Source organism: Amblyomma mixtum, chromosome 7, assembly GCF_055824585.1.
Source record: "Amblyomma mixtum isolate Tamu chromosome 7, ASM5582458v1, whole genome shotgun sequence".
NCBI lineage: Eukaryota > Metazoa > Arthropoda > Arachnida > Ixodida > Ixodidae > Amblyomma > Amblyomma mixtum.
The window spans coordinates 72,064,473-72,088,023 of record NC_143018.1 but is presented as its reverse complement, the minus strand read 5'-3'; the positions used below and the strand labels follow the sequence as shown (position 1 = coordinate 72,088,023).

Sequence of the window (23,551 nt, the reverse complement as noted above, 5' to 3'; positions counted from 1 at the left end):
TCCTATGTATTTGCGTAAGAGTAAATTTAAACCTTGACTTAAAAGCTTAAATAATCAGCAAGCATTTCAAAAATTTTCACTAACCACTTAAGGTCACTGTTACCTTTTGTAGCCGTGAAAAACTGACTATATATACCGACAGAACAGGAGTCGGAGTGTACTTCCAAAGTACATATACTAAAATTGGAACGATACAGAGAAGATTAGCATGGCCCCTGCGCAAGGATGACACGCAAAATCGTGAAGCGTTCCACATTTTTTTCGCAAATCTGCTCAAATACATTCATCTGCGATGTTCAAAAATTTGAAACCGCGTTTGTGTCTGAAGGCTCTGAATCTGAACTGCATTGTAACTTTCGAAGCCTCTTTTTTCTAAGATATGATTTAAGGGTATGCGAGCAGCAGGCATGGCAGCAATTGAATTACTTTTTAATTTGTTGTGTAACTTATTACTTTTCTGGTCTAGTAATTTAGTAATATGTACTGAATTACCTTGGAGGAATAATTTAGCGGCAAAATAGCAATAATTACTTTCAGAAGTACTTAAAATGGATGCCGCAGCTGATCTTTTCGTGGGCAACGCTCAGGGGCTGACACGAACAGCAAGATCTTGCTGCGTTGGGCCGCTTTGCCTGCAGACTAGCGCACTTCAGACTAGCGCGGTTACCCTTAATCGGCGCTGTGGCCAAACTTGGGCTACATCGCGCCATAATACATGTGCTTCCGAGAAGCTTGCAGGCAACTCCTCCAGTGCACGTAATAACCAAAATTTGTTGGGCCACAGCGCCGAGGGTAATGGCGTTTTCGAAATTCTAGAAACAGATATGGATATTACTTACTTACTTAAAGCGCTCTTCCAACTGAAAGAGCCTATTTTTTAAAATTGTGTAAAGTCTTAGGTTAAACACCCTGTATATGTATTACCACGTCACCGCACTGACAAAAAGTATGAACTGACGTGTAACAAAATTGGTTGTGAGTTTTCGGGAAATCTAGCTTCTGTGGCTAAATTTAAGGCCCTATTTTTAAGTGGCACATAGCCGACGGTGTCACAGCGACATGCAATTTATTTCCGCCAACGTGCCTCCAGAACGAGTAAACTTGTATGCTCCCCGGCAGTGCGATGAGCGTGAACAAGCAGTCGATGCAGTCCAGCTGTTACGTGGACGACAAATTCTTCAAAAGTCAGGAGGGTGCGACCATAATACGCAATGAAAGAGGCACTCCTGATTGAAGAGTGATGCGAGCAATCACTCAATGCCAGCAAAGCGGCTGTTCAATAGACTCAGGCTACCTTTCTTCAAAGAGGGGCAAAATTTCCGACGCCCATTATCAATCTCAGTGGCGATGCAAGCAAAGAATACTGCAAATTTTGTACGAGCTATTTCCAATGCGCAACATTCATTTTGCGTTGAAACTAAAAAAGTAATTTAAAAGTAATTCTCATTACTTGTTGTGAGCAGTAATTTGTAATGCAATTTATTTACTTTTGCGAGATTTCTAGGAAAGTTACTAGTAATGTAATTTAACTACTTTGCTTGCCCCTCATGGAGGAAGGGAAGCACTCAGGAGAGGTGATTACGTCACATTTTTTGAAGCCGCCCTCCCCTGCTCCCTCCCCCCCCCCCCCCCCCTCCTGCTTGGCCTCCATCTCAGCGTGCTTGCGCATGCGCAGCGGACAATCTAGCAGACGCCGCCGCTGCGCCCAGCGTTACTATTGGCTGCGCCGTCTGCCAAGTCTCCCAGCAGTCCTTGCGAAAGCATGTGACTTCCGGCACATTTTCTGGCGTGCAGCTCGGATAGCGAGGGCCTCTCCTGAGGAGTTTCATTCCTCCATGCTGTCCCTAATAGGGAATTCGCTAGAGGACAGCTTCTTCTTAATTCTTTAGAGTTTATAGTAGGGCATTTCACATAACTTCAAACAAGGCTTTAAAAAAACCGACGCACCGGAGCTTGGTGAGATAAAGGACATATTGTTTCCCATCGTGTGGCGCTGCCGAGGGCATTTTTTAACATTCATGTTAACTAGTTAACTAGCTAAGATTGATTATGCATAATTTTTGATATTCACATTAGGGTCACACACTTTCGTTAAATTGTTGAGAGGTGGTTACAAAACAACCGATCCAGTTTTTTTTTGTAGCAACGTATCTGCTATTGCACCTTTTTGCCAGCATTTAAAGAAATGCCCGCGAAATTTTTTGGAAAAAAAAAGGTTTTGAGCCATTGCACAGACAAAAAATTCAGGGGCACTTTGACTGTCTAAAGTGTGTAGAGGCGAAAGCGTTTTCCGCACCACTTTGACTGCTTCTGTGGCACTGGTGGCGTCACATGTAATTGAGTACTAATTTCTAAGTGATGACAAATCATTAATTAATGGTTAATTACTGATTAATGCCTGAATACTAATTAAATGCTAATTAATGACGCTTAAGCTTCGCCTTTAGGAGTGGAACGCGACAGCGTGTTGTAGCGCTGCCAGGGAGTCCACGGAACGCCATCACCCGTTCGGCGCGATGTCTAGCCGTTTGAACGCAACGCTTTTTGAGGAAAGGAAATGGCGCAGTAATTCTCTGTCATCTCGGTGGACACCTGAACCGCACCGTAGAGGAAGGGAGGAAGTGGGAGTGAAAGAAGAGCACGATGTTTCTGCCTTTAGCTCATGGTTCATTAAAAATTTAAAAAGCGCGGGTAATTTTATTGGTGCACCATCCAAAAGAGGGCGCCACACGCCTCAACAACGAGAAGTCGCTGCAGATACAACTTTTAGACTAATTAAAACGTTAATATTGTATGCAGCACACGTTAAATAAAAAAAATGAATATATAATCCTATGTATTTGAACAAAGAAAATTCAAATCTTGAACTAAAATCTTAAATACCAAGCAAACATTTCAAAATGTTTCAATAACCACCTAAGGTCACTGTTACCTTTTGTTGCCTTGAAAAACCGACTATATATACCGACAGAGAAGGAAGACAGCTGTACTTCCAAAGTACATATACTAAAATTGGAACGATACAGAGAAGATTAGCATGGCCCCTGCGCAAGGATGACACGCAAAATCGTGAAGCGTTCCACATTTTTTTCGCAAATGTGCTCAAATACTACATTTATCTGCGATGTTCGAAGATTTGAAACCACCTTTGTGTCTGAAGGCTGCACAGAGGCGGTGGCCTCTGAATTTGAACTGCAATGTAATTTTCGAAGCCTCTTTTTTTTCTAAGATATGATTTAAAGGTGTGCGAGCAGCAGGCATGGCAGCAATTGAATTACTTTTTAATTTGTTGTGTAACGTATTACTTTTCTGGTCTACCTTGGAGGAGTAATGTGGCAGCAAAATAGCAATAATTACCTTCAAAAGTACTTAAAATGGATACCGCAGCTGATCTTTTCGTGGGCAACGCTCGCGGGCTGATGCTCGTGACAAGAACAGCAAGATCTTGCTGCGTTGGGCCGCTTTGCCGGCTGATAGCTCGCACTTTGGACTAGCGCGGTTACCCTCGGCGCTGTGGCCAAACAAACTTGGGCTACATCGCGCCATAATACATGTGCTTCCGAGAAGCTTGCAGGCAACTCCTCCAGTGCACGTAACTCGTCGAAATAACCAAAATTTGTTGGGCCATAGCGCCGAGGGTAATCGCGTTTTCGAAATTCTAAACACTGATATGGATATTACTTACGGTGGGCTGCACGCCTCTCAGTATTTAAGGATCCTAACAGTAACAGTTAAAAAGTTGACTACGCAATATTAGTTAAATATCCTGCTAGTTAGAACTTATCTTTTTCTGATGCACTTCACAACTGACACTGCTATGCAGAAAAAAAGCGCTCTTCTAACTGAAAGAGCCTATTTTTTTTAATCGTGTAAAGACTTAGGTGAAACACCCTGAACGTACCAACAAGTTGATTGTGAGTTTTCGGGAAATCTAGCTTCTGTGGCTAAATTTAAAGCCCTATTTTTAACTGAAGTGGCACACAGCTGACGGCGTCACAGCGACATGCAATTTATTTCCGCCAACGTGCCTCCAGAACGAGTAAATTGAACTGCAGAATTGGCGACTTGTATGGTCCCCGGTAGTGCGATGAACGTGAACAAGCAGTCGATGCAGTCCCGCTGTTACGTGAACGACAAATTCTTCAAAAGTCAGGAGGGTGCGACCATAATACTGATGTGAACGGTGTCTCGGGGGTGGTGGTGGTGAAAACATTTATTACGAATGAGCAGGAGGTATGTTTGGATCAGCCCGTAAGGGACCGATCCTTACAAACACTAGGTGGAGGTCCCTAGTATGGGACCCCAGTGGCGGTTGCCGCCGCCCGGGCGCGCCCGACTAAGGTCTCGGGGCAGCAGCATCCCACCGCTGCCACCAGTTGATGTATTCAGGGTCTTCATCGCATGAGGACGAAGCAGGCAGACTACGGAGGGACGCCTTCAGGAGACGCCGCGGGCCGGGCCTGCCGAGGAAGGAAGTTCTCAGTGGCACCAGTCACAAACACACACACACACACTCCCGAGGGATCACCGCCGTCACGCGCTGGGAGAGGGGGAACGATGCCATCCACGTAGCGCAGACGCCGGAATGTCCACGAGCGGCGTTCCCGCGCAGTTCATGCTGCGTTCGAACGTGCGTTCGCACGCGCTGTAGGGGAGACGCTCGCTCAACCGGGCAGACGGACGCGGCTTCCGTGGCAATCCAGGCGCTCACCCAACGCGCGTCTCGGGGTTAAGGGCGACCCACATGGAGCGAACTTGCGCTGCGGATTTTGAGCGGCGCGGCGGAACGCGGACGCACCGCCGCTGTGCCGCACCACAGGAGGCGGAAAACGGGCGGCTGCCTCCAAACCGCTGCCGACAAAAACAAAAAAAAAAAGATTTGTAAGCTTACCCTAAAGCCATTGTTTATTGGAGGGCGCATTCTCACTTTTTAGTTCAGCGTATGCTATCTCCCCTCTCCACTCCAACCCCACTCGGTTTCACCCTGCGCGCCGAGCCACCGGCAGCTGCTGCTAGCAGAGACGCAAAAATAGACTCAGCCTATAGTAGCGCCATCTGGTTCTCGGGACAGGACACATTATTGTAAAAAAACCGGCTCTCCTCGTAAGCTTAGAAGTGGGAGAATCGTCACTCTAAATAAAAAAATAAGGCAAATTTATCACTTATAAGTTTTATTATAGGCAAGGCGAGACGAAGCGAAAGACCGGTGCTCCATTTACGGCCAGTGAACGCAGTGAAAAAGGCAGCAACAACGAGAATTCAGTCCAAAGCGAGGGGTCCGGCTTCGAAAGGCGCCGCCATGTTTGTCGCCGCGCGCGGGCGGAAGCAAGATGCGGGAAGAGAGCGCCCTCATTGGTCCGCGCTGGCAGCTCGCATTCGCCGCTTCCGGTGAGCGGCTGACCGCCGGGCGAACGTATCTAGCACTGCTTGGTCGTCGGCGAACGGCCGCCGGTGGTGGTGGTGGTGAAAAACTTTAATTAAAGAGAGCTTGAGGGTTAAAAAAAAAATAAATAACCCTGCTGCATGGTCGGTATCCTTAGTCCGGGACACCGCATGACGAGGCCCCGTCTCGCGCCCGCTTGACCAGAGCCCTTTGGGACTCCATTGTGGAGCAGTTGAGGAGGGCAGTCTCCCATGCCTCTCGGGTGGGGGTGGGGGAGGGGGGAAGGTGAGGATTCTGAGTACATGCCCACACCATGTGAAAGATATCGCAGATCTCTCCACAGTGCGGGCAGCGCCCATCTGTGTTCGGATCGAAGTGTTTTGCTATTGCAGGACAGAGAAGGGTTCCTGTCTGCAGGCGCCGCAGAGTTCGCTCCTCCGCCTTACTCAGCCCCTTGGCAGGTGCCGGGTAGAGACGGTGGCTGTCGCAATAATAAATTAGGATTTCGCGGAACGGCCGCCGGCGGCCCAGCGGCCGCCGCCGGGCGGCCGTACGCAGGTTTTCCGCGAGAAAACCGCTCCATGTGGGTCGGGCTTTAGTCGGCGTTCCGCTGCAGCCATGCCGTTTTCTTCCCCACGACGAAGGCGAAAAGTAACAGGCGGTTTCGGTAGGGGAGGGATGGGTATGCTAATTTTAAGGCGAAAGCCTTTAATGCCTCACACTGTCGTTAGCAGACGCGTCGGCAGATGTGTCGACAGACCTGTCGGCAGAAGTGTCAACAGACGCGTCGGCAGATTTGTCTGCCTTTCGGCATCACTGCTTTAAAAGAAACTGCGCAGAGGGTGGGAATCGAACCAGGGTCTTTGCCATTTGAAGCGGAGACGCTACCACTCCGCCACCAAGGCTCAAGGTTGGAACATGAATAAAGGCGCATGTAGTGAATGCATGGGTTTCATAACTAAAATAAAAGGAATAAAGTCAGGAGAAGGAAATATAAAAACAATAAAAATAAACAAAAATAAAAACAATAAATATAAGAAAAGGAGCAAAAATAAAAAAAACAAAACATGAAAACTAAAAAAGTAAACAAAACAAACAGTGCACCAGGAAACGCTTTCCCCTTGCAACACTTTAGAGAGCGAAAGTGCCCCCTGAATTTTCACGGGTGTCCACCGAGATATGCGAGGCAGTTACTGCGTAATTTCCTTTCCTCAAATACAATTTTCAGTTTCATTGCGCCCCTCTTTCTCTTTCTTCTTTCACTCCCACCTCCTCCCTTCCTGTAGGGTACGGTTCGGGGGTCCACCGAGATAACCGAGAATTTCTCATAAAGCGTTGCGTTCAAAGGGCAAGGCGTCGCGCCGAACGGGTGGTGGCGTTCCTCCCCTCCTGTACAGCGCGGTTCGGGTGTCCGCCGAGATGACAGAGAATTACTGCGCCATTTCCTTTCCTCAAAAAGCGTTGCGTTCAAAGGGCAAGAGATCGCGCCGAATTGGTAGTGGCGTTCCTCCCTTCCTTTACGGTGAGGTTCGGGTGTCCACCGAGATACAGAGAATTACTACGCAATTTCCTTTCCTCAAAAAGCGTCGCGTTCAAAGGGCAAGGCACGGCCGCTCGATCGAGCAGCCGTGGGAAGGCATCGCGCCGAACGGGTGGTGGCGTTCCGTGGACTGCCTGGCAGCGCTACAACACGCTGTCGCGTTCCACTCCTAAAGGCGAAGCTTAAGCGTCAAAAATTAGCAGTTAATTAGTATATAGTCATTAATCAGTAATTAGTCACTAATTAGTAATTTGTCATTACTTCGTCATCAATTATGTGTGACGTCATCCAGTAGTAACGTCACCAGTGTCACATAGGCAAAGTGGTGCGGAAAACGCTTTCGCCTATACCCACTTTAGACAGCTAAAGTGCCCCTGAGTTTTTATTGCTGCGGTAGGGTAAAGCGCGGGTAATTTTACTGCTGCACCATCCAAAAGAGGGCGCCACACGCATCAACAACGGAGAAGTCGTTGTAGATACAACTTTTAGACTAATTAAAACATTAATACTGTTCACAGCAACCGTCAAATGAACAAGATGCATATACAATCCTATGTATTTGAAAAAGCAAATTCAAATCTTGAACTAAAAGCTTAAATACCGAGCAAACATTTCAAAATTTGTCAATAACCACTTAAGGTCACTGTTACCCTTTGTAGCCTTGAAAAACTGACTATATATACCGACAGAACAGGAGTTGGGTTGTACTTCCAAAGTACATATACTAAAATTGGAACGATACAGAGAAGATTAGCATGGCCCCTGCGCAAGGATGACACGCAAAATCGTGAAGCGTTCCACATTTTTTTCGCAAATGTGCTCAAGGTACTACATTTATCTGCGATGTTCGAAGATTTGAAACCACCTTTGGGTCTGAAGGCTGCACAGAGGCGGTCGCCTCTGAATTTGAACTGCAATGTAATTTTCGAAGCCTCTTTTTTTCTAAGATATGATTTAAAGGTGTGCGAGCAGCAGGCATGGCAGCAATTGAATTACTTTTTAATTTGTTGTGTAACGTATTACTTTTCTGGTCTAGTAATTTAGTAATATGTACTGAATTACCTTGGAGGAGTAATTTTGCAGCAAAACCGCAATAATTGCTTTCAAAAGTACTTAAAATGGATACCGCAGCTTACCGCAGCGCCGAGGTTAATGGCGTTTTCGAAATTCTAGAAACTGATATGGATCCTTACGGAGGGCTGCACGCCTCTCAGTATTTAAGGATCCTAACAGTAACAGTTAAAAAGTTAACTATGCAATATTAGTTAAACATCCTGCTAGTTAGAACTTATCTTTTTCTGATGCACTACACAACTGACACCGCTATGTCGAAAAAAAGCTCTCTTCTAACTGAAAGAGCCTATTTTTTAAAATCGTGTAATGTCTTAGGTCAAGCACCCTGTATATGTATTATCACGTCAGCGCACTGACAAAAGTATGAACTGACATGTAACAAAATTTGTTGTGACCTTTCAAGAAAACTAGCTTCTGTGGCTAAATTTAAGGCCCTCTTTTTAACTGAAGTGGCACACAGCTGACGGCGTCACAGCGACATGCAATTTATTTCCGCCAACGTGCCTCCAGAACGAGTAAATTGAACTGCAGAATTGGCGACTTGTATGCTCCCCGGTAGTGCGAGGAGCGTGAACAAGCAGTCGATGCAGTCCCGCTGTTACGTGGACGACAAATTCTTCAAAAGTCAGGAGTGTACGACCATAATACGCAATGAAAGAGGCACTCCTGATTGAAGAGTGATGCGAGCAATCACTCAAATTTTGCGAGTAAGTTGGCCTCATCTATGTCAGCAAAGCGGCTGTTCAATGGACTAAGGCTACCTTTCTTCAAAAAGGGGCAAAATTTCCGACGTCCATTATCAGTCTCAGTGGCGATGCAAGCAAAGAATACTGCAAATTTTGTACGAGCTATTTCCAATGCTTAACATTCTTTTTGCGTTGAAACTAAAAAAGTAATTTAAAAGTAATTCTCATTACTTGTTGTGAGCAGTAATTTGTAATGCAATTTATTTACTTTTGCGAGATTTCTAGGAAAGTTATTAGTAATGTAATTTAACTACTTTGCTTGCCCCTCATGGAGGAAGGGAAGCACTCAGGAGAGGTGATTACGTCACATTTTTTGAAGCCGCTCTCCCCTGCTCCCTCCCCCCCGCCTGCTTGGCTTCCGTCTCAGCGTGCTTGCGCATGCGCAGCGGACAATCTAGCAGACGCCGCCGGTGCGCCCAGCGTTACTATTGGCTGCGCCGTCTGCCAAGTCTCCCAGCAGTCCTTGCGAAAGCATGTGACTTCCGGCACGTTTTCTGGCGTGCAGCTCGGATAGCGAGGGCCTCTCCTGAGGAGTTTCATTCCTCCATGCTGTCCCTAATAGGGAATTCGCTAGAGGACAGCTTCTTTTTAATTCTTTAGAGTTTATAGTAGGGCATTTCACATAACTTGAAACAAGGCTTTAAAAAAACCGACGCACCGGAGCTGGGTGAGATAAAGGACATATTGTTTCCCATCGTGTGGCACTGCCGAGGGCATTTTTTAACATTCATGTTAACTAGTTAACTAGCTAAGATTGATTATGCATAATTTTTGATATTCACATTAGGGTCACATACTTTCGTTAAGTTGTTGAGAGGTGGTTGATTATGCATAATTTTTGATATTCACATTAGGGTCACATACTTTCGTTAAGTTGTTGAGAGGTGATAACAAAACAACCGATCCAGTTTTTTTTTGTAGCAACGTATCTGCTATTGCACCTTTTTTCCAGCATTTAAAGAAATGCCCGCGAAATTTTTTGGAAAAAAGAAAGGTTTTGAGCCATTGCACAGACAGAAAATTCAGGGGCACTTTGACTGTCTAAAGTGCGTAGAGGCGAAAGCGTTTTCCGCACCACTTTGACTGCTTCTGTGGCACTGGTGGCGTCACATGTAATTACTAAGTGATGACAAATAATTTATTAATGGTTAATTACTGATTAATGCCTGAATACTAATTAAATGCTAATTAAAGACGCTTAAGCTTCGCCTTTAGGTGTGGAACGCGACAGCGTGTTGTAGCGCTGCCAGGGAGTCCACGGAACGCCATCACCCGTTCGGCGCGATGTCTAGCCGTTTGAACGCCATCGAAGTGGCCCACATGCAGCAAGACCGAGACGGCCTCGCTGCAGCAGGGATCCAAGCCCCGGGAAGCAGCACCTCACCGATCCAACGCTCACAAGTAAGCGGAATCGACAGAGAAAAAGAAGACGACTGGATAGTCGCCATGTCGAAGAAACAAAGGAAACGCCAAGATGGCGGCGGCAAGCAGCAAGTTTTGGAGGGAAACGGCCTAGATTGCGCGCCTTCTTCAGGGGCGACGAAGAACGCAGCTGGCGCGCCAGCTGCGGCGGAGAACAAGGAGAGGGAGGGAGCGCCGAGGCGACGCCTGCCTCCGCTCCCCAGAGACGACTTTAAAATCGTCCTCCGGCCGAGAGGACTCGCAGTCAGAGACTTGCACCAACACCACGTGGCGCGGGCGGTAGTCGCGGCTACCGAGCGGGGATGTAAGGAAGAAGACCTGATCATCCGGCTGCGCAATGGATCAAACATCATAATTGTGAGCACCAGCAACGAAGAAGCGGCCAAGAAGATTATGCGCATCAAGCAGCTGAGCTTCGGAGGCAAGAACTACGCCGTAAACGCACACGTGGCGGCGCCGGAAGGCACGCTACGTGGGGTGATCCACGGAGTGGATCCGGAGACTTCGCCCGAGGAACTCAAGGCAAGCCTCAGAGTTCGCACGCAAGGCGTGAAGATCCTAACAGCCAGAATGCTCGGGAGATCCAGCACGGCCATCATCACCTTCGACGGCCCCACCCTCCCGAAGCAAGTTCTCTACCACAGCGGAGAATTTTGGTGCTACCCGTACCGGCCCACGAGGCAGGTATGCTACACCTGCGGCCAACAGGGGCACCGAATGGACGTCTGCCCGAATCCGGAGACTAGGGCCTGCAGACAGTGCGGACTCCAGAACCCGGCGGCAGACCACCAATGCACACCCAAATGCCTGCTGTGTGGCGGCGACCACGTGGCGGGCACGAGAGACTGCAAACAGCGACTCAAGTCGGCGAGCGAGCTGCGGTGGGGCCCCCTGCAGCAGCAACGCCGTAGCCGGGGCCGCAGCCGGGGAAGAAAACCAAGATGGTTCCGTGACGAGAGTCAGGAGTCGGGCCGGAGCAGCCGCGGGGGCAGCCGGAACCGGAGCCAGAGCCGGGGATCCGAAAGGGACGAGTCCTTCCCACCCTTGGGCGGCAACGGCAAGCAACAGCAGAAGCAGACGCAAGGGCAGCAACAGCAAAAGAAGAAGAGCGGCGGCGTTAAGGTGAGCTGGGGAGACGGCCCTCCCAAATCACTCTTTGCTCCGCACTCGAACACAAACAACACACAAACCGCACGCGAGAAACAGCTAGCGGAGGAAAATAAGACACTTAAACGTGAACTTGAGCAGCTTAGGAAGCAGCTAAGCGAGGTAATCAGAGAACTACGTGAATCGAGGACAGGCTATGCACCGCCTAGGACTCAGACCCCACCGCCTAGGGCGATGGAGACGGGGCAACAACACCACGAGGGAGGGACCTCCAACGATGAGCTTAAAACCTTCATGATGAACATGCAGAGGCAGATGCAAGAGCAGATGCAGCAGTTAAAAAGCGAAATGCAGCAGGGACAACAAAAGTTTGCCCTGTTAGAACAGAATGTCAGGACGCACATCAAGAGCCAAAACACACAGAGAATAACCAATGATGCTAGAGACAGACTACTTAACGAACGCAGGTTCGGCACAGAAACCCCCAACGCAAATAATGGTAACCCATCATGGCAGAACGCCTCCAACAATTAGAGCTGTGGCAGTGGAACTGCAGGGGGTACAGGCAAAAACAAGGCCTCCTGCAGCAATTCATCTATGCCAGAGGAACCCCACCAGACGTAATTATGCTACAGGAAACAAACTGCACCCCTACGCTTAGGGGCTACACGTGTCAGGAAAATGGCCGTACGGCAACTCTCATTAGCAAACAAGTAGTAGCCATAGCACATAACGAAATAGAGGACACCCGGATCGAACACGTGATCACGGAGATAATCCCCAAAAAGAAAGCACGATCTAAAAGCACTTATATTATAAACTTATACAGCCCGCCCAGACAGAAAGATGGGGACTTTATTAGGCTCTTTACGGAGGCGAAAAAGTTAGCGGGGAACAACACCCTAGTAATAGCAGGTGATTTCAACGCCAAGAGCCCGAGGTGGGGCTACAATAAAGACGACAAGAAGGGACGTGGCATTTGCGCTGCAGCAGAACAGGCAGAGTGCGAATTGCTAACCGACGAACATCACCCAACTAGACAGGGGAACAGCGTCAGTCCAGACACGTGCCCTGACTTAACCTTCGTAAGGGGCGCCAGACAATTAGAATGGGAGAACCTGCTCGAGAACCTTGGAAGCGACCACCACATAATAAGGATCAGCACAACCGCAAACAATATCAAGCGGAAAATAGGCAAGGTCCGCCTAACGGACTGGGACGCCTTCAGAGCACACTGCAAGCAGATCAAGGGCGACATTGTATCTGCGGAGGAGTGGAGCCAGCAACTCAGACAGATCCAAGAACTCTATACTAAAGAACCGAACAAACTCCGGAGGTGGACAAGCGGCTCCTCAAGCTATGGGAGGCGAGACGCGGGCTCACCAAGCATTGGAAACGACAGAAGTTCAATAGGAAGCTAAAGATTAAAATAGCCGAAATAACTAAACAAGCGGAGGAGTATGCAACGCAGCTGGCTAGGCAAGGATGGCAGCAATTCAGCAACGCGCTGAACGGCACCCTCAGCACGGCCAGGACGTGGCAGATCCTCAGGTCCCTCATGGACCCGAGCAAGAACAAATCAGAAAGCGGCAAATCGATTCAGAGGCTGGTGCACCAGTACACGGGCACGGACGAACAGCTACTCGAGGAAGTCCGGGTCAAATGCTACGGCAGAGACCAGGTCGAAAGCTACCAAGAAGAGTACCAGGGCGAAGAGAATCCAACCATGGATCGGCCCATAACGAGAGAGGAAGTCGTCGAGGCGATCAGGTCGGCAACAAAAAACACAGCAGCGGGGGCGGACAGAATCAAGAACTCGCTCATAAGAAACCTCAGCGATGGAGCCATAGATCAGCTCACAGCCTACTTCAACAAGCTCTGGCAAGAAGGAACAGTGCCGGCCGAGTGGAAACACGCGGTAGTGGTAATGATCCCGAAGCCAGGCAAGAAACTCCAGGTCGAGAACCTCAGGCCGATCTCCCTCACGTCGTGCCTGGGCAAGATGTACGAGAAAGTAATCACAAAAAGGATCCAGTCGCACCTAGAGAAGAACCAACTGTACCCAGACAGCATGTACGGGTTCAGAGCCCACCTGTCTACGCAGGACGTACTACTCCAACTCAAGGAGGAAGTACTCGAGAAAATGCCGAGAAGTGGCGAAAACGTTGTCATGGCCCTCAACATAAAGGGAGCCTTCGACAACGTGAGCCACGCCGCCATCATGGAAGGCATCAACAACACCAACTGCGGGGGAAGAACCCACGACTACATCAGGGCCTTCCTGAGCGACAGAACAGCGACCGTGGGACTAGGCGAGCTGAGAAGCGACGTCTTCACCACGCCTTGCAAAGGAACACCCCAAGGCTCCGTGATATCGCCCGTCCTGTTCAATATGGCGATGATCGGGCTAGCAAGACGACTCAAGGAAATCCCGGGCATCCAACACGCGATATATGCCGACGACATCACGGTGTGGGTCACCCAAGGATCGTTAGGGGAGAAGCAAGACAGACTACAAGAAGCTGCGACCTGCGTAGAGACCTACGTCTGGGAGAGAGGCCTCAGATGTTCGACGGAGAAGTCGGAAATCATCAGGATCGGAAGAAATCCTACCAAAGCCTCGCTGGAAGTAGTTCTAGAGGGGCAACTGATCCAAGAACAGAACATGGTACGAATCCTAGGCATGTGGCTGCAGAGCAGCCGAAAATGCAGCCATACCATCAGCCTGTTGAGAAGAGCCGCGGAGCAGGTTGGCAGAATGATCAGTAGAGTCTCTCAGAGAAGGTACGGGATGAAAGAAGAAGATACCCTCAAACTCGTCAACAGCCTAATCGTTAGCAGAGTTATGTACTCCTTGCCCTACCACGCTACAACAAAGGCGGAGCGGGAGCAAGCCGACTGTATTCTCAGGAAGGCATACAAGATTGCTCTACACCTGCCCAGAAACGCATCAAACGAGAAGCTACTCCAACTAGGAATCAGCAATACCTTCGATGAGCTTGCCGAGGCTCAATTGGGGGCACAACTCATCAGACTCAGAGGCTCCTCTACGGGAAGGGCGCTCCTGAGAAGGTTGGGTCGGAACACGTGCGGACTCATAGACAGATACGCGGACGTACCGGACGACCTTAGAAAGACCTTTAATGTAGGACCCCTGCCTAAAAACATGGATCCTAACCTACACGAGGACAGACGAAAAGCAAGGGCCGAGCAGATAGAAAGGAGGCTAGGCCGATCAGAGAACACAGTCTATACGGACGCCTCCATGTACGTACATGCAGGGAAGCGCTTAGCCGCTACGGTGGTAGTTAATAGCACAGGAGACATGGCCACATGCGCCTCAGTGGAGGTCGTGGGCATAACGGAGGCCGAGGAAATTGCCGTCGCGCTGGCGGTAGCAGAAGGCTATAGGAAAGGCCGATCCCTAAGCATCTTAACAGACTCGAAAGACACGTGTAAAAACTATACGAAGGGCAGAATTAGCGGCATGGCCCTCAGGATAATCAGTGGGGCAGCAGCCTCTGCTGAGAAGACACCCATACAACACATAATCTGGGTCCCAGGCCACGCAGGCGTAGCGGGGAACGAAACAGCAGACAGCCTAGCTCGAGGGCTTACATACCGAGCAGGCATGTCAGATGTTCTGGAGCTTCAGCTACTAGCATGCGAGGGGGGATACACAGAGACATTACAACTATACAGAGGGACTAGATTCAAGTACCCACCACCACACAAAGCCCTCACGAGGGAGGAAGCAGTCGGCTGGCGTAGGCTACAAACAAACTCCTTCCCCAACTTGTACATCTATAACAAGATGTCACCAACACAATACAGAGCAAACTGCCCCTGGTGCGGCGACACACCCACACTATACCACATCACATGGGAGTGCGAACGAAATAAAGCATTCCACCAACACGAATTCCCGAGTGCGGAGCAATGGGAGAGCCGGCTCACCAGCAGCGAGCTCGCGGCCCAAAGGGCCTTAGTGCGGCACGCTACTGATGCAGCGCGACTCAGTGGAGCCCTGGACTAGGGGCCCAACCTTGCTGAAGAGAAGCCTCAAGTCGCCGGCGCCACGAAAGACGACGGAGGCTTCGAATCCGCGAATTTCTTAAAAGATCTAAATAAAAGTTTTCTACTACTACTTGAACGCAACGCTTTTTGAGGAAAGGAAATGGCGCAGTAATTCTCTGTCATCTCGGTGGACACCTGAACCTCACCGTAGAGGAAGGGAGGAAGTGGGAGTGAAAGAAGACCACGATGTTTCTGCCTTTAGCTCATGGTTCATTAAAAATTCAAAAAGCGCGGGTAATTTTATTGGTGCACCATCCAAAAGAGGGCGCCACACGCCTCAACAACGAGAAGTCGCTGCAGATACAACTTTTAGACTAATTAAAACATTAATATTGTGTGCAGCACACGTTAAATAAAAAAATGAATATATAATCCTATGTATTTGATCAATGCAAATTCAAATCATGAACTAAAAGCTTAAATACCAAGCAAACATTTCAAAATTTTTCAATAACCACTTAAGGTCACTGTTACCCTTTGTAGCCTTGAAAAACTGACTATATATACCGACAGAAAAGGAAGACAGCTGTACTTCCAAAGTACATATACTAAAATTGGAACGATACAGAGAAGATTAGCATGGCCCCTGCGCAAGGATGACACGCAAAATCGTGAAGCGTTCCACATTTTTTTCGCAAATGTGCTCAAATACTACATTTATCTGCGATGTTCTAAGATTTGAAACCACCTTTGTGTCTGAAGGCTGCACCGAGGCGGTCGCCTCTGAATTTGAACTGCAATGTAATTTTCGAAGCCACTTTTTTCTAAGATATGATTTAAGGGTGTGCGAGCAGCAGGCATGGCAGCAATTGAATTACTTTTTAATTTGTTGTGTAACGTATTACTTTTCTGGTCTAGTAATTTAGTAATATGTACTGAATTACCTTGGAGGAGTAATTTTGCAGCAGAATAGCAATAATTACTTTCCAAAGTACTTAAAATGGATACCGCAGCTGACCTTTTCAACATGTGCTGGATCTGTCCTCGCTTCGGCGAGCGCGGCTTCGGCCGCTTATCTGTTTTTTCAGCAGCGTCCGCTCCGGCGGACGCAGTTGTTGCTGCGACGCGCGTCTTTTCTTTCCTTTTTCTCTTTCCTCTGATCTTTAACTCTCCTCTATCTGCACGTGGCAGCGGTGGTGGCTTGGCTCGAGCCAGTAGGCAGGCCCGTGTAATTTCTTTTTCATCCTTCTCTCAGTCAGTCACAACCTTTTCGTGGGCAACGCTCGCGGGCTGAACAGGCATGGGCGATGCCCGCACTGTGGGGAGACCTGTGATATCTTCCACATGGTGTGGGCATGTACTCAATATCCCCACCTCCCCCCTTCCCCTACCCCTTCCAGAGAGGCACGGGAGACTGCCCCCCTCAATTGCTCCTCGCTTGAGTCCCAAAGGGCTCTGGTGAAACGGGCGAGAGACGGGGCCTTGTCATGCGGTGTCCCGGACTAGGGACGCCGACCATGTAGCGGGGCCACTCTGTGGCTCCCAAACTCTATTTCAGCAATTAAATGTTTTCACCACCACCATCGAGGCGCCCAAGCGCTAGTCCGAAGTGCGCGCTATCTGCAGGCAAAGCGGCCCAACGCAGCAAGATCTTGCTGTTCGTGTCGCGACCCACTAAGAAAAACCATTGGAACCAATTGGATTTCCAATGGGTTCCAATTGGTTCCAATTGAACGAGTTCAGTTTCCAATTGGTTCCGGTTGGAATGGTGTTCCAATTGGATGGTTCAAATGAACTATCCATTTGGACCATTTGGTCGGGGGCTAAAAACATAACTGGTACCAATTGGTTCCAATTGGGAAATCCATTTGGAAGCAATGGGAATGTCCATTCAGATCCAACTGGAATGTCCAATTGGTTCCAATGGTTTTTTTTTTACTGGGCTATAGTCTCCGAGCCAGAAGAGCTGGGATGAGGAGCCCGGTGAATAAGCGCTCGGGCAGCCGCGTCAGCGGCCTCATTACCTCGTAAGCTCTGGTGGCCAGGAGCCCAAATGATTCTTTTCGGTGTTGGATCAGTGGCAGTCCGTCTTGTATGCAAGCAGCTAAGGGGGAGATCTCCCCTGCCAAGTAATGATCACATGCTTTTCGGGAGTCCGTGATGATGATTCACGAATTGGCGTGGGCGGCAGCAAGCGCTATCGCTCTTCCTCGGCACGCATTGAATTCGGGGCTCGAAAAGAGAGTCCATCAACGTGCATTTCCTGGTGAACGACAGCGGCCATGTAAAATCCCGTGGGCGATGGCCCTGCTACGTCTACATAATATACACCGGGTCGGGAGCCGTGTTGTCTCTCAAGAGCCCGAGCCCACGCTTGTCGTCTGTTTTCGTGCATCATGTTACGGGGGAGCGGGGAGACCCAGAGCATATGGCGCCACAGTACTGGGATACGCTCCGCCTCCTCTGGAGTGCAGTCGTGTTGGATGTGTAAGCGGTTTAGCAGGCGGCGCCCAGGGGCCGTCTGCATGAGCCGCGTGTATTGGTTCACGAGGTGGGCCTCCCGCAGCTCCTGGTAGGAGTTTAGAACCCCCAATGCTTTGAGTTTGGCATTAGAGGTAGCCACAGGGAGATCCAGGGCTCGCTTAGTTGCCTTGCGGATGATGGCGTCTATTCGCGCCTCGTATTGCTTAGTAGCGCGGAGATATGGCACGGCGTAGAGGATTCGGCTATTCACGAAGGTATAGACGAACCGAAGCGCGTCCCTGCCCCGCAGACCGCCCCGCTTGTTGGAAACGCGGCGGACCATGCGCCCTACCTGTTCGCCTACTCTCTTGAATTTCACAATGGTGGAGTCCGGTCTGAGTCAGTGGTGAATGAAAAGGCCCAGAACGGAGCTCCTCCACCTCTCTAATAGGACCTCCTGACAGAGAGATGTGAATTGCTGTCCTATCCTTTGGGCTCGCTCTGACATGCAGAAGCTCTGATTTCGTTGGAGCACATTGGAGCCCACAGTATATAGCATTCGCATCGACTATGGAAACGGCCTGCTGAAGGCGGGCCTCCATGTCCCCAAGGCTTCCCTCAGTGGTCCAAATTGTAATGTCATCTGCATATAACGCGTGTTGAATGCCTTTCCACCCGGGCCAGTTGGCTTGGGAGGCGCATCATAGCTATGTTGAACAGGAGCGGTGATAACACCGCTCCCTGAGGGGTACCTCGTGTTCCCATCATGTAAGGGCCGTATTCCTCGCCCTCAATCCAAAGAAAGGCCTGGCGATTAGTCAAGAAATCTCGTACATACGCGTAGGCCCTAGCCCCACAATCGGTAGAACTCAAGTTGGCCAGGATGCTTCCGTGTTTAACATTGTCGAAAGCCCCTTTCAGATCAAGGGCGAGGATGGCTTTGTCATTGTGTTGCATAGTTGTGGGTCGTATTACATCCCTGTGCAGCTGGAGAAGGACATCCTGTGCGGACATGTGGGGGCGAAACCCGAAAATGGTGACTGCAAAGAAGCCCTTACTCTCCAGGTATGGAGAGAGGCGATCCCGTATCATCGTCTCCATAAGCTTGCCCGCACATGAGGTCAGTGATATGGGCCTCAGGTTGTCCGTATTCACGGCCTTACCTGTTTTAGGGATAAACGTCACAAGTGACGTTTTTCACTCGGGAGGGAGTGGACGCCCGCCCCAGATCTGGTTGATGTATTCTAATAAATAGAGGTAGGCTGAGTCCAGTAGGTTCGCCAACATGTTCACTGTTATGTGATCCCGTCCCGGAGCCGTACCCCGGCGCATTTTTGCTAAGGCCGCCATAAGGTCGTGCAACTCAAAAGGGGCATCAAGTGTTTCACTATGCCTGCCAGAGTACATGTACTCAGGCCCAGGCGGGTCCTCCGTACGACAGAGATATCTGTCGCACAGCAAGGTGCGCCGTCGTACCTTGATACCCTTGCAGAACCCGCCGGAGCTGCTTCTGCGTCTCCCCTGTCGTTTGGGAGGGGTCGATTAGACTGCGGAAGAGACGCCACGTCCCCTTCGAGCTCATCTGATGAGCTGCGGCGTCGCAGCGTGCTATCCAATTTGAATCTGAGAGTTCGGCAGAATACGCTGGAGCCTGCTCTGTGAGTTTGGCTATGCGGTCGCGTAATTTGCGATTAGTTTTCTGCTTTTTCCACCGTCTAGTTAAGCTCCGGCGCGCCTCCCACAAATGCAGGAGGTGGGTGTCCACTGCGGGTATCTCTTCGGTGGTTTGTAGTGTTGTGACGTGTTGTTTCTGAATGTTGTATATGTGGTTAGCCCACTCCGCGTAGCCGCCGGAAAATAGTACGAGAGGGATAGTGTGATTTAGGAATTTGTGCCAATCGGTCAGCTTGGCCTGACCCCATTTTTTGCGCACTGCCTTCGCCACGAGTGTAATCCGGAGAAGGAGGTGATCGCTGCCTAAAGAATCTCCCAAGTTCTCCCAGGCAGCCGCTCTAGCATTTTTAACGAGGGAAAGGTCTGGACACGTGTCGCTGGTTACCGAATTCCCCACTCGGGTGGGATACGCCGGGTCCGTGAGCAACGTGAGGCTGAGGGTGGAGATGAGCTCCGCCAGCTTACGTCCTCTTGCCTGTTCGAAGTGGTAGCCCCAATGAAGGCTGGGAGCATTGAAGTCTCCAACGATCACTAGAGGCTCTTTGGCTGCCATTTTCATCGCGCGAAGGAAGATTTGATTGAAAGTTACGCGTGGCTTATGCGGAGGGCAGTATATGTTTAGGATATGTATTGACGAGTCGCGGCGTCTGAGGGGCAGTACCCGGACCATTGTATATTCTTGCTCGGTACTCAAGTCTAAGTCGACCTGAACCACGGTGTAAGCCTTATTCACCAGGATGCACGTAGAGGGGCCCCCCTGAAAGGTGCTGTAGCCTGATAATTTAGCGTATATATATGCCGGGCTCCTGCAGGGCAATGAGTGCCGGCATGTCACCTAGGGACTGCAGGTTGAGCTGGAGGTGTGACCGCTTTTTCCAAGCTCTGAAACCCCTGCAGTTCCATTGGATGATCTGGAATTTTTCAAGGTTTTTATCATTCCTATTAGATCTGCTAGCCATCTTGTTGTATTTATTTACGGGCGAGCGGACTAGCTCTGGCCGGGAGCCGGCGCAACCCCAGTGAGGGGCCGCACCGACTCACCAGCTGCCGAGCCTGAACCATGTTCCTCCGCTTCCTGGCGGCAGGCTGTCTTACGTTTGAGGTGAGGGGATTCGCAGCTAGTGGCGTTCTTAATTTGGGTGCTGACCCAGGGCTGCACGGCTTTAAGGACCGAGTCAGTGACCTGGGCTATAAGGTCGGGAAGTGCTTGCGTTAGAGCTGCCTTGAACATGTCCTGGAAGGAGTCGCGGACTGCTGACATGATTTGATTCGGAAGGGCCGCCACTTGCTCCTCCAGTTGCTCGGTTTGGCGCTGCAGTGCCTCTAGGCCGGCGACGCGACCAGCAGATGCAACTACCGTGTCCCCACTCTGCCGCGAGACGCTAGTGAGGCAATATGTTACGGATGATCCGTCATCCTCGTCATTTGGCTCAGCTTCTTGCATTGGTTCGGATGACCCGGCCTGTTTGGCCTCTAATTCTTGAATTTTGCGCGCTAGAATTTGGTTCTGGCGCCTGAGCTCCTCTACCTGCTGCTGTAGGGCGGTTTCGGCAGGGGAGGGATGGGTAGGGTAATTTTATTGCTGCGGTAGGGTAAAGCGCGGGTAATTTTACTGCTGCACCATCCAAAAGAGGGCGCCACACGCATCAACAACGGAGAAGTCGTTGTAGATACAACTTTTAGACTAGTTAAAACATTAATATTGTTTACAACACCCATCAAATGAAAAAGATGCATATACAATCCTATGTATTTGAGCAAAGCAAATTTAAATCTTGAACTAAAGGCTTAAATACCGAGCAAACATTTCAAAATTTTTCAATAACCACTTAAGGTCACTGTTACCTTTTGTTGCCTTGAAAAACCGACTATATATACCGACAGAGAAGGAAGACAGCTGTACTTCCAAAGTACATATACTAAAATTGGAACGATACAGAGAAGATTAGCATGGCCCCTGCGCAAGGATGACACGCAAAATCGTGAAGCGTTCCACATTTTTTTCGCAAATGTGCTCAAATACTACATTCATCTGCGATGTTCGAAGATTTGAACCACCTTTGTGTCTGAAGGCTGCGTGCACTGAGGCGGTCGCCTCTGAAGTTGAACTGCAATGTCATTTTCGAAGCCTCTTTGTTCTAAAATATCATTTAAGGGTGTGCGAGCAGCAGGCATGGCAGCAGTTGAATTACTTTTTAATTTGTTGTGTAATGTATTACTTTTCTAGTCTACCTTGGAGGAGTAATGTGGCAGCAAAATAGCAATAATTACCTTCAAAAGTACTTAAAATGGATACCGCAGCTGATCTTTTCGTGGGCAACGCTCGCGGGCTGATGCTCGCGACAAGAACAGCAAGATCTTGCTGCGTTGGGGCGCTTTGCCGGCTGATAGCTCGCACTTTGGACTAGCGCGGTTACCCTCGGCGCTGTGGCCAAACAAACTTGGGCTACATCGCGCCATAATACATGTGCTTCCGAGAAGCTTGCAGGCAACTCCTCCAGTGCACGTAACTCGTCGAAATAACCAAAATTTGTTGGGCCATAGCGCCGAGGGTAATCGCGTTTTCGAAATTCTAAAAACTGATATGGATATTACTTACGGTGGGCTGCACGCCTCTCAGTATTTAAGGATCCTAACAGTAACAGTTAAAAAGTTGACTACGCAATATTAGTTAAACATCCTGCTAGTTAGAACTTATCTTTTTCTGATGCACTTCACAACTGACACTGCTATGCAGAAAAAAAACGCTCTTCTAACTGAGAGAGCCTATTTTTTTAAATCGTGTAAAGACTTAGGTGAAACACCCTGAAAGTACCAACAAGTTGGTTGTGACCTTTCGAGAAAGCTAGCTTCTGTGGCTAAATTTAAAGCCTTATTTTTAACTGAAGTGGCACACAGCTGACGGCGTCACAGCGACATGCAATTTATTTCCGCCAACGTGCCTCCAGAACGAGTAAACTTGTATGCCCCCCGGTAGTGCGATGAGCGTGAGCAAGCAGTCGATGCAGTCCCGCTGTTACGTGGACGACCAATTCTTCGAAAGTCGGGAGGGTGCGACCATAATACTGATGTGAACGGTGTCTCGGGGCAGCAGCATCCCACCGCTGCCACCAGTTGATGTATTCAGGGTCTTCATCGCATGAGGACGAAGCAGGCAGACTACGGAGGGACGCCTTCAGGAGAAGCTAGACGCCGCGGGCCGGGCCTGCCGAGGAAGGAAGTTCTCAGTGGCACCAGTCACAAACACACACACACACTCCCGAGGGATCACCGCCGTCACGCGCTGGGAGAGGGGGAACGATGCCATCCACGTAGCGCAGACGCCGGAATGTCCACGAGCGGCGTTCCCGCGCAGTTCATGCTGCGTTCGAACGTGCGTTCGCACGCGCTGTAGGGGAGACGCTCGCTCAACCGGGCAGACGGACGCGGCTTCCGTGGCAATCCAGGCGCTCACCCAACGCGCGTCTCGGGGTTAGTCGGCGTTCCGCTGCAGCCATGCCGTTTTCTTCCCCACGACGAAGGCGAAACGTAACAGGCGGTTTCGGTAGGGGAGGGATGGGTATGCTAATTTTAAGGCGAAAGCCTTTAATGCCTCACACTGTCGTTAGCAGACGCGTCGGCAGAAGTGTCGACAGACCTGTCGGCAGAAGTGTCGACAGACGCGTCGGCAGATTTGTCCGCCTTTCGGCGTCACTGCTTAAAAAGAAACTGCGCCGAGGGTGGGAATCGAACCAGGGTCTTTGCCATTTGAAGCGGAGACGCTACCACTCCGCCACGAAGGCTCAAGGTTCGAACATGAATAAAGGCGCATGTAGTCAATGCATGGGTTTCATAAATAAAATAAAAGGAATAAAGTCAGGAGAAGGAAATATAAAAACAATAAAAATAAACAAAAATAAAAACAATAAATATAAGAAAAGGAGCAAAAATAAAAAAAAAGACATGAAAACTAAAAAGTAAACAAAACAAACAGTGCACCAGGAAACGCTTTCCCCTTGCAACACTTTAGAGAGCGAAAGTGCCCCCTGAATTTTCACGGGTGTCCACCGAGATATGCGAGGCAGTTACTGCGTAATTTCCTTTCCTCAAATACAATTTTCAGTTTCATTGCGGCCCCTCTTTCTC

At 49.5% G+C, this 23,551-nt stretch overlaps 5 non-coding genes across 5 annotated transcripts; all 5 read left to right on the top strand.

Annotated features, from left to right (window-relative positions):
* The first annotated feature begins 157 nt into the window (after positions 1-157).
* On the top strand, positions 158-260 carry LOC149336454 (U6 spliceosomal RNA). Its single transcript, XR_016284685.1, has one exon. It is a non-coding gene; the product is annotated as a U6 spliceosomal RNA (small nuclear RNA).
* Positions 261-2,986: 2,726 nt separating this feature from the next.
* LOC149336453 (U6 spliceosomal RNA) lies at positions 2,987-3,089 on the top strand. Its single transcript, XR_016284683.1, has one exon. It is a non-coding gene; the product is annotated as a U6 spliceosomal RNA (small nuclear RNA).
* A 4,538-nt stretch (positions 3,090-7,627) lies between these two features.
* Positions 7,628-7,730, top strand: LOC149336452 (U6 spliceosomal RNA). Its single transcript, XR_016284681.1, has one exon. It is a non-coding gene; the product is annotated as a U6 spliceosomal RNA (small nuclear RNA).
* An 8,147-nt stretch (positions 7,731-15,877) lies between these two features.
* Positions 15,878-15,980, top strand: LOC149336451 (U6 spliceosomal RNA). Its single transcript, XR_016284680.1, has one exon. It is a non-coding gene; the product is annotated as a U6 spliceosomal RNA (small nuclear RNA).
* Positions 15,981-21,325: 5,345 nt separating this feature from the next.
* LOC149336450 (U6 spliceosomal RNA) lies at positions 21,326-21,428 on the top strand. The gene has a single exon (XR_016284679.1). It is a non-coding gene; the product is annotated as a U6 spliceosomal RNA (small nuclear RNA).
* Positions 21,429-23,551: the final 2,123 nt, after the last annotated feature.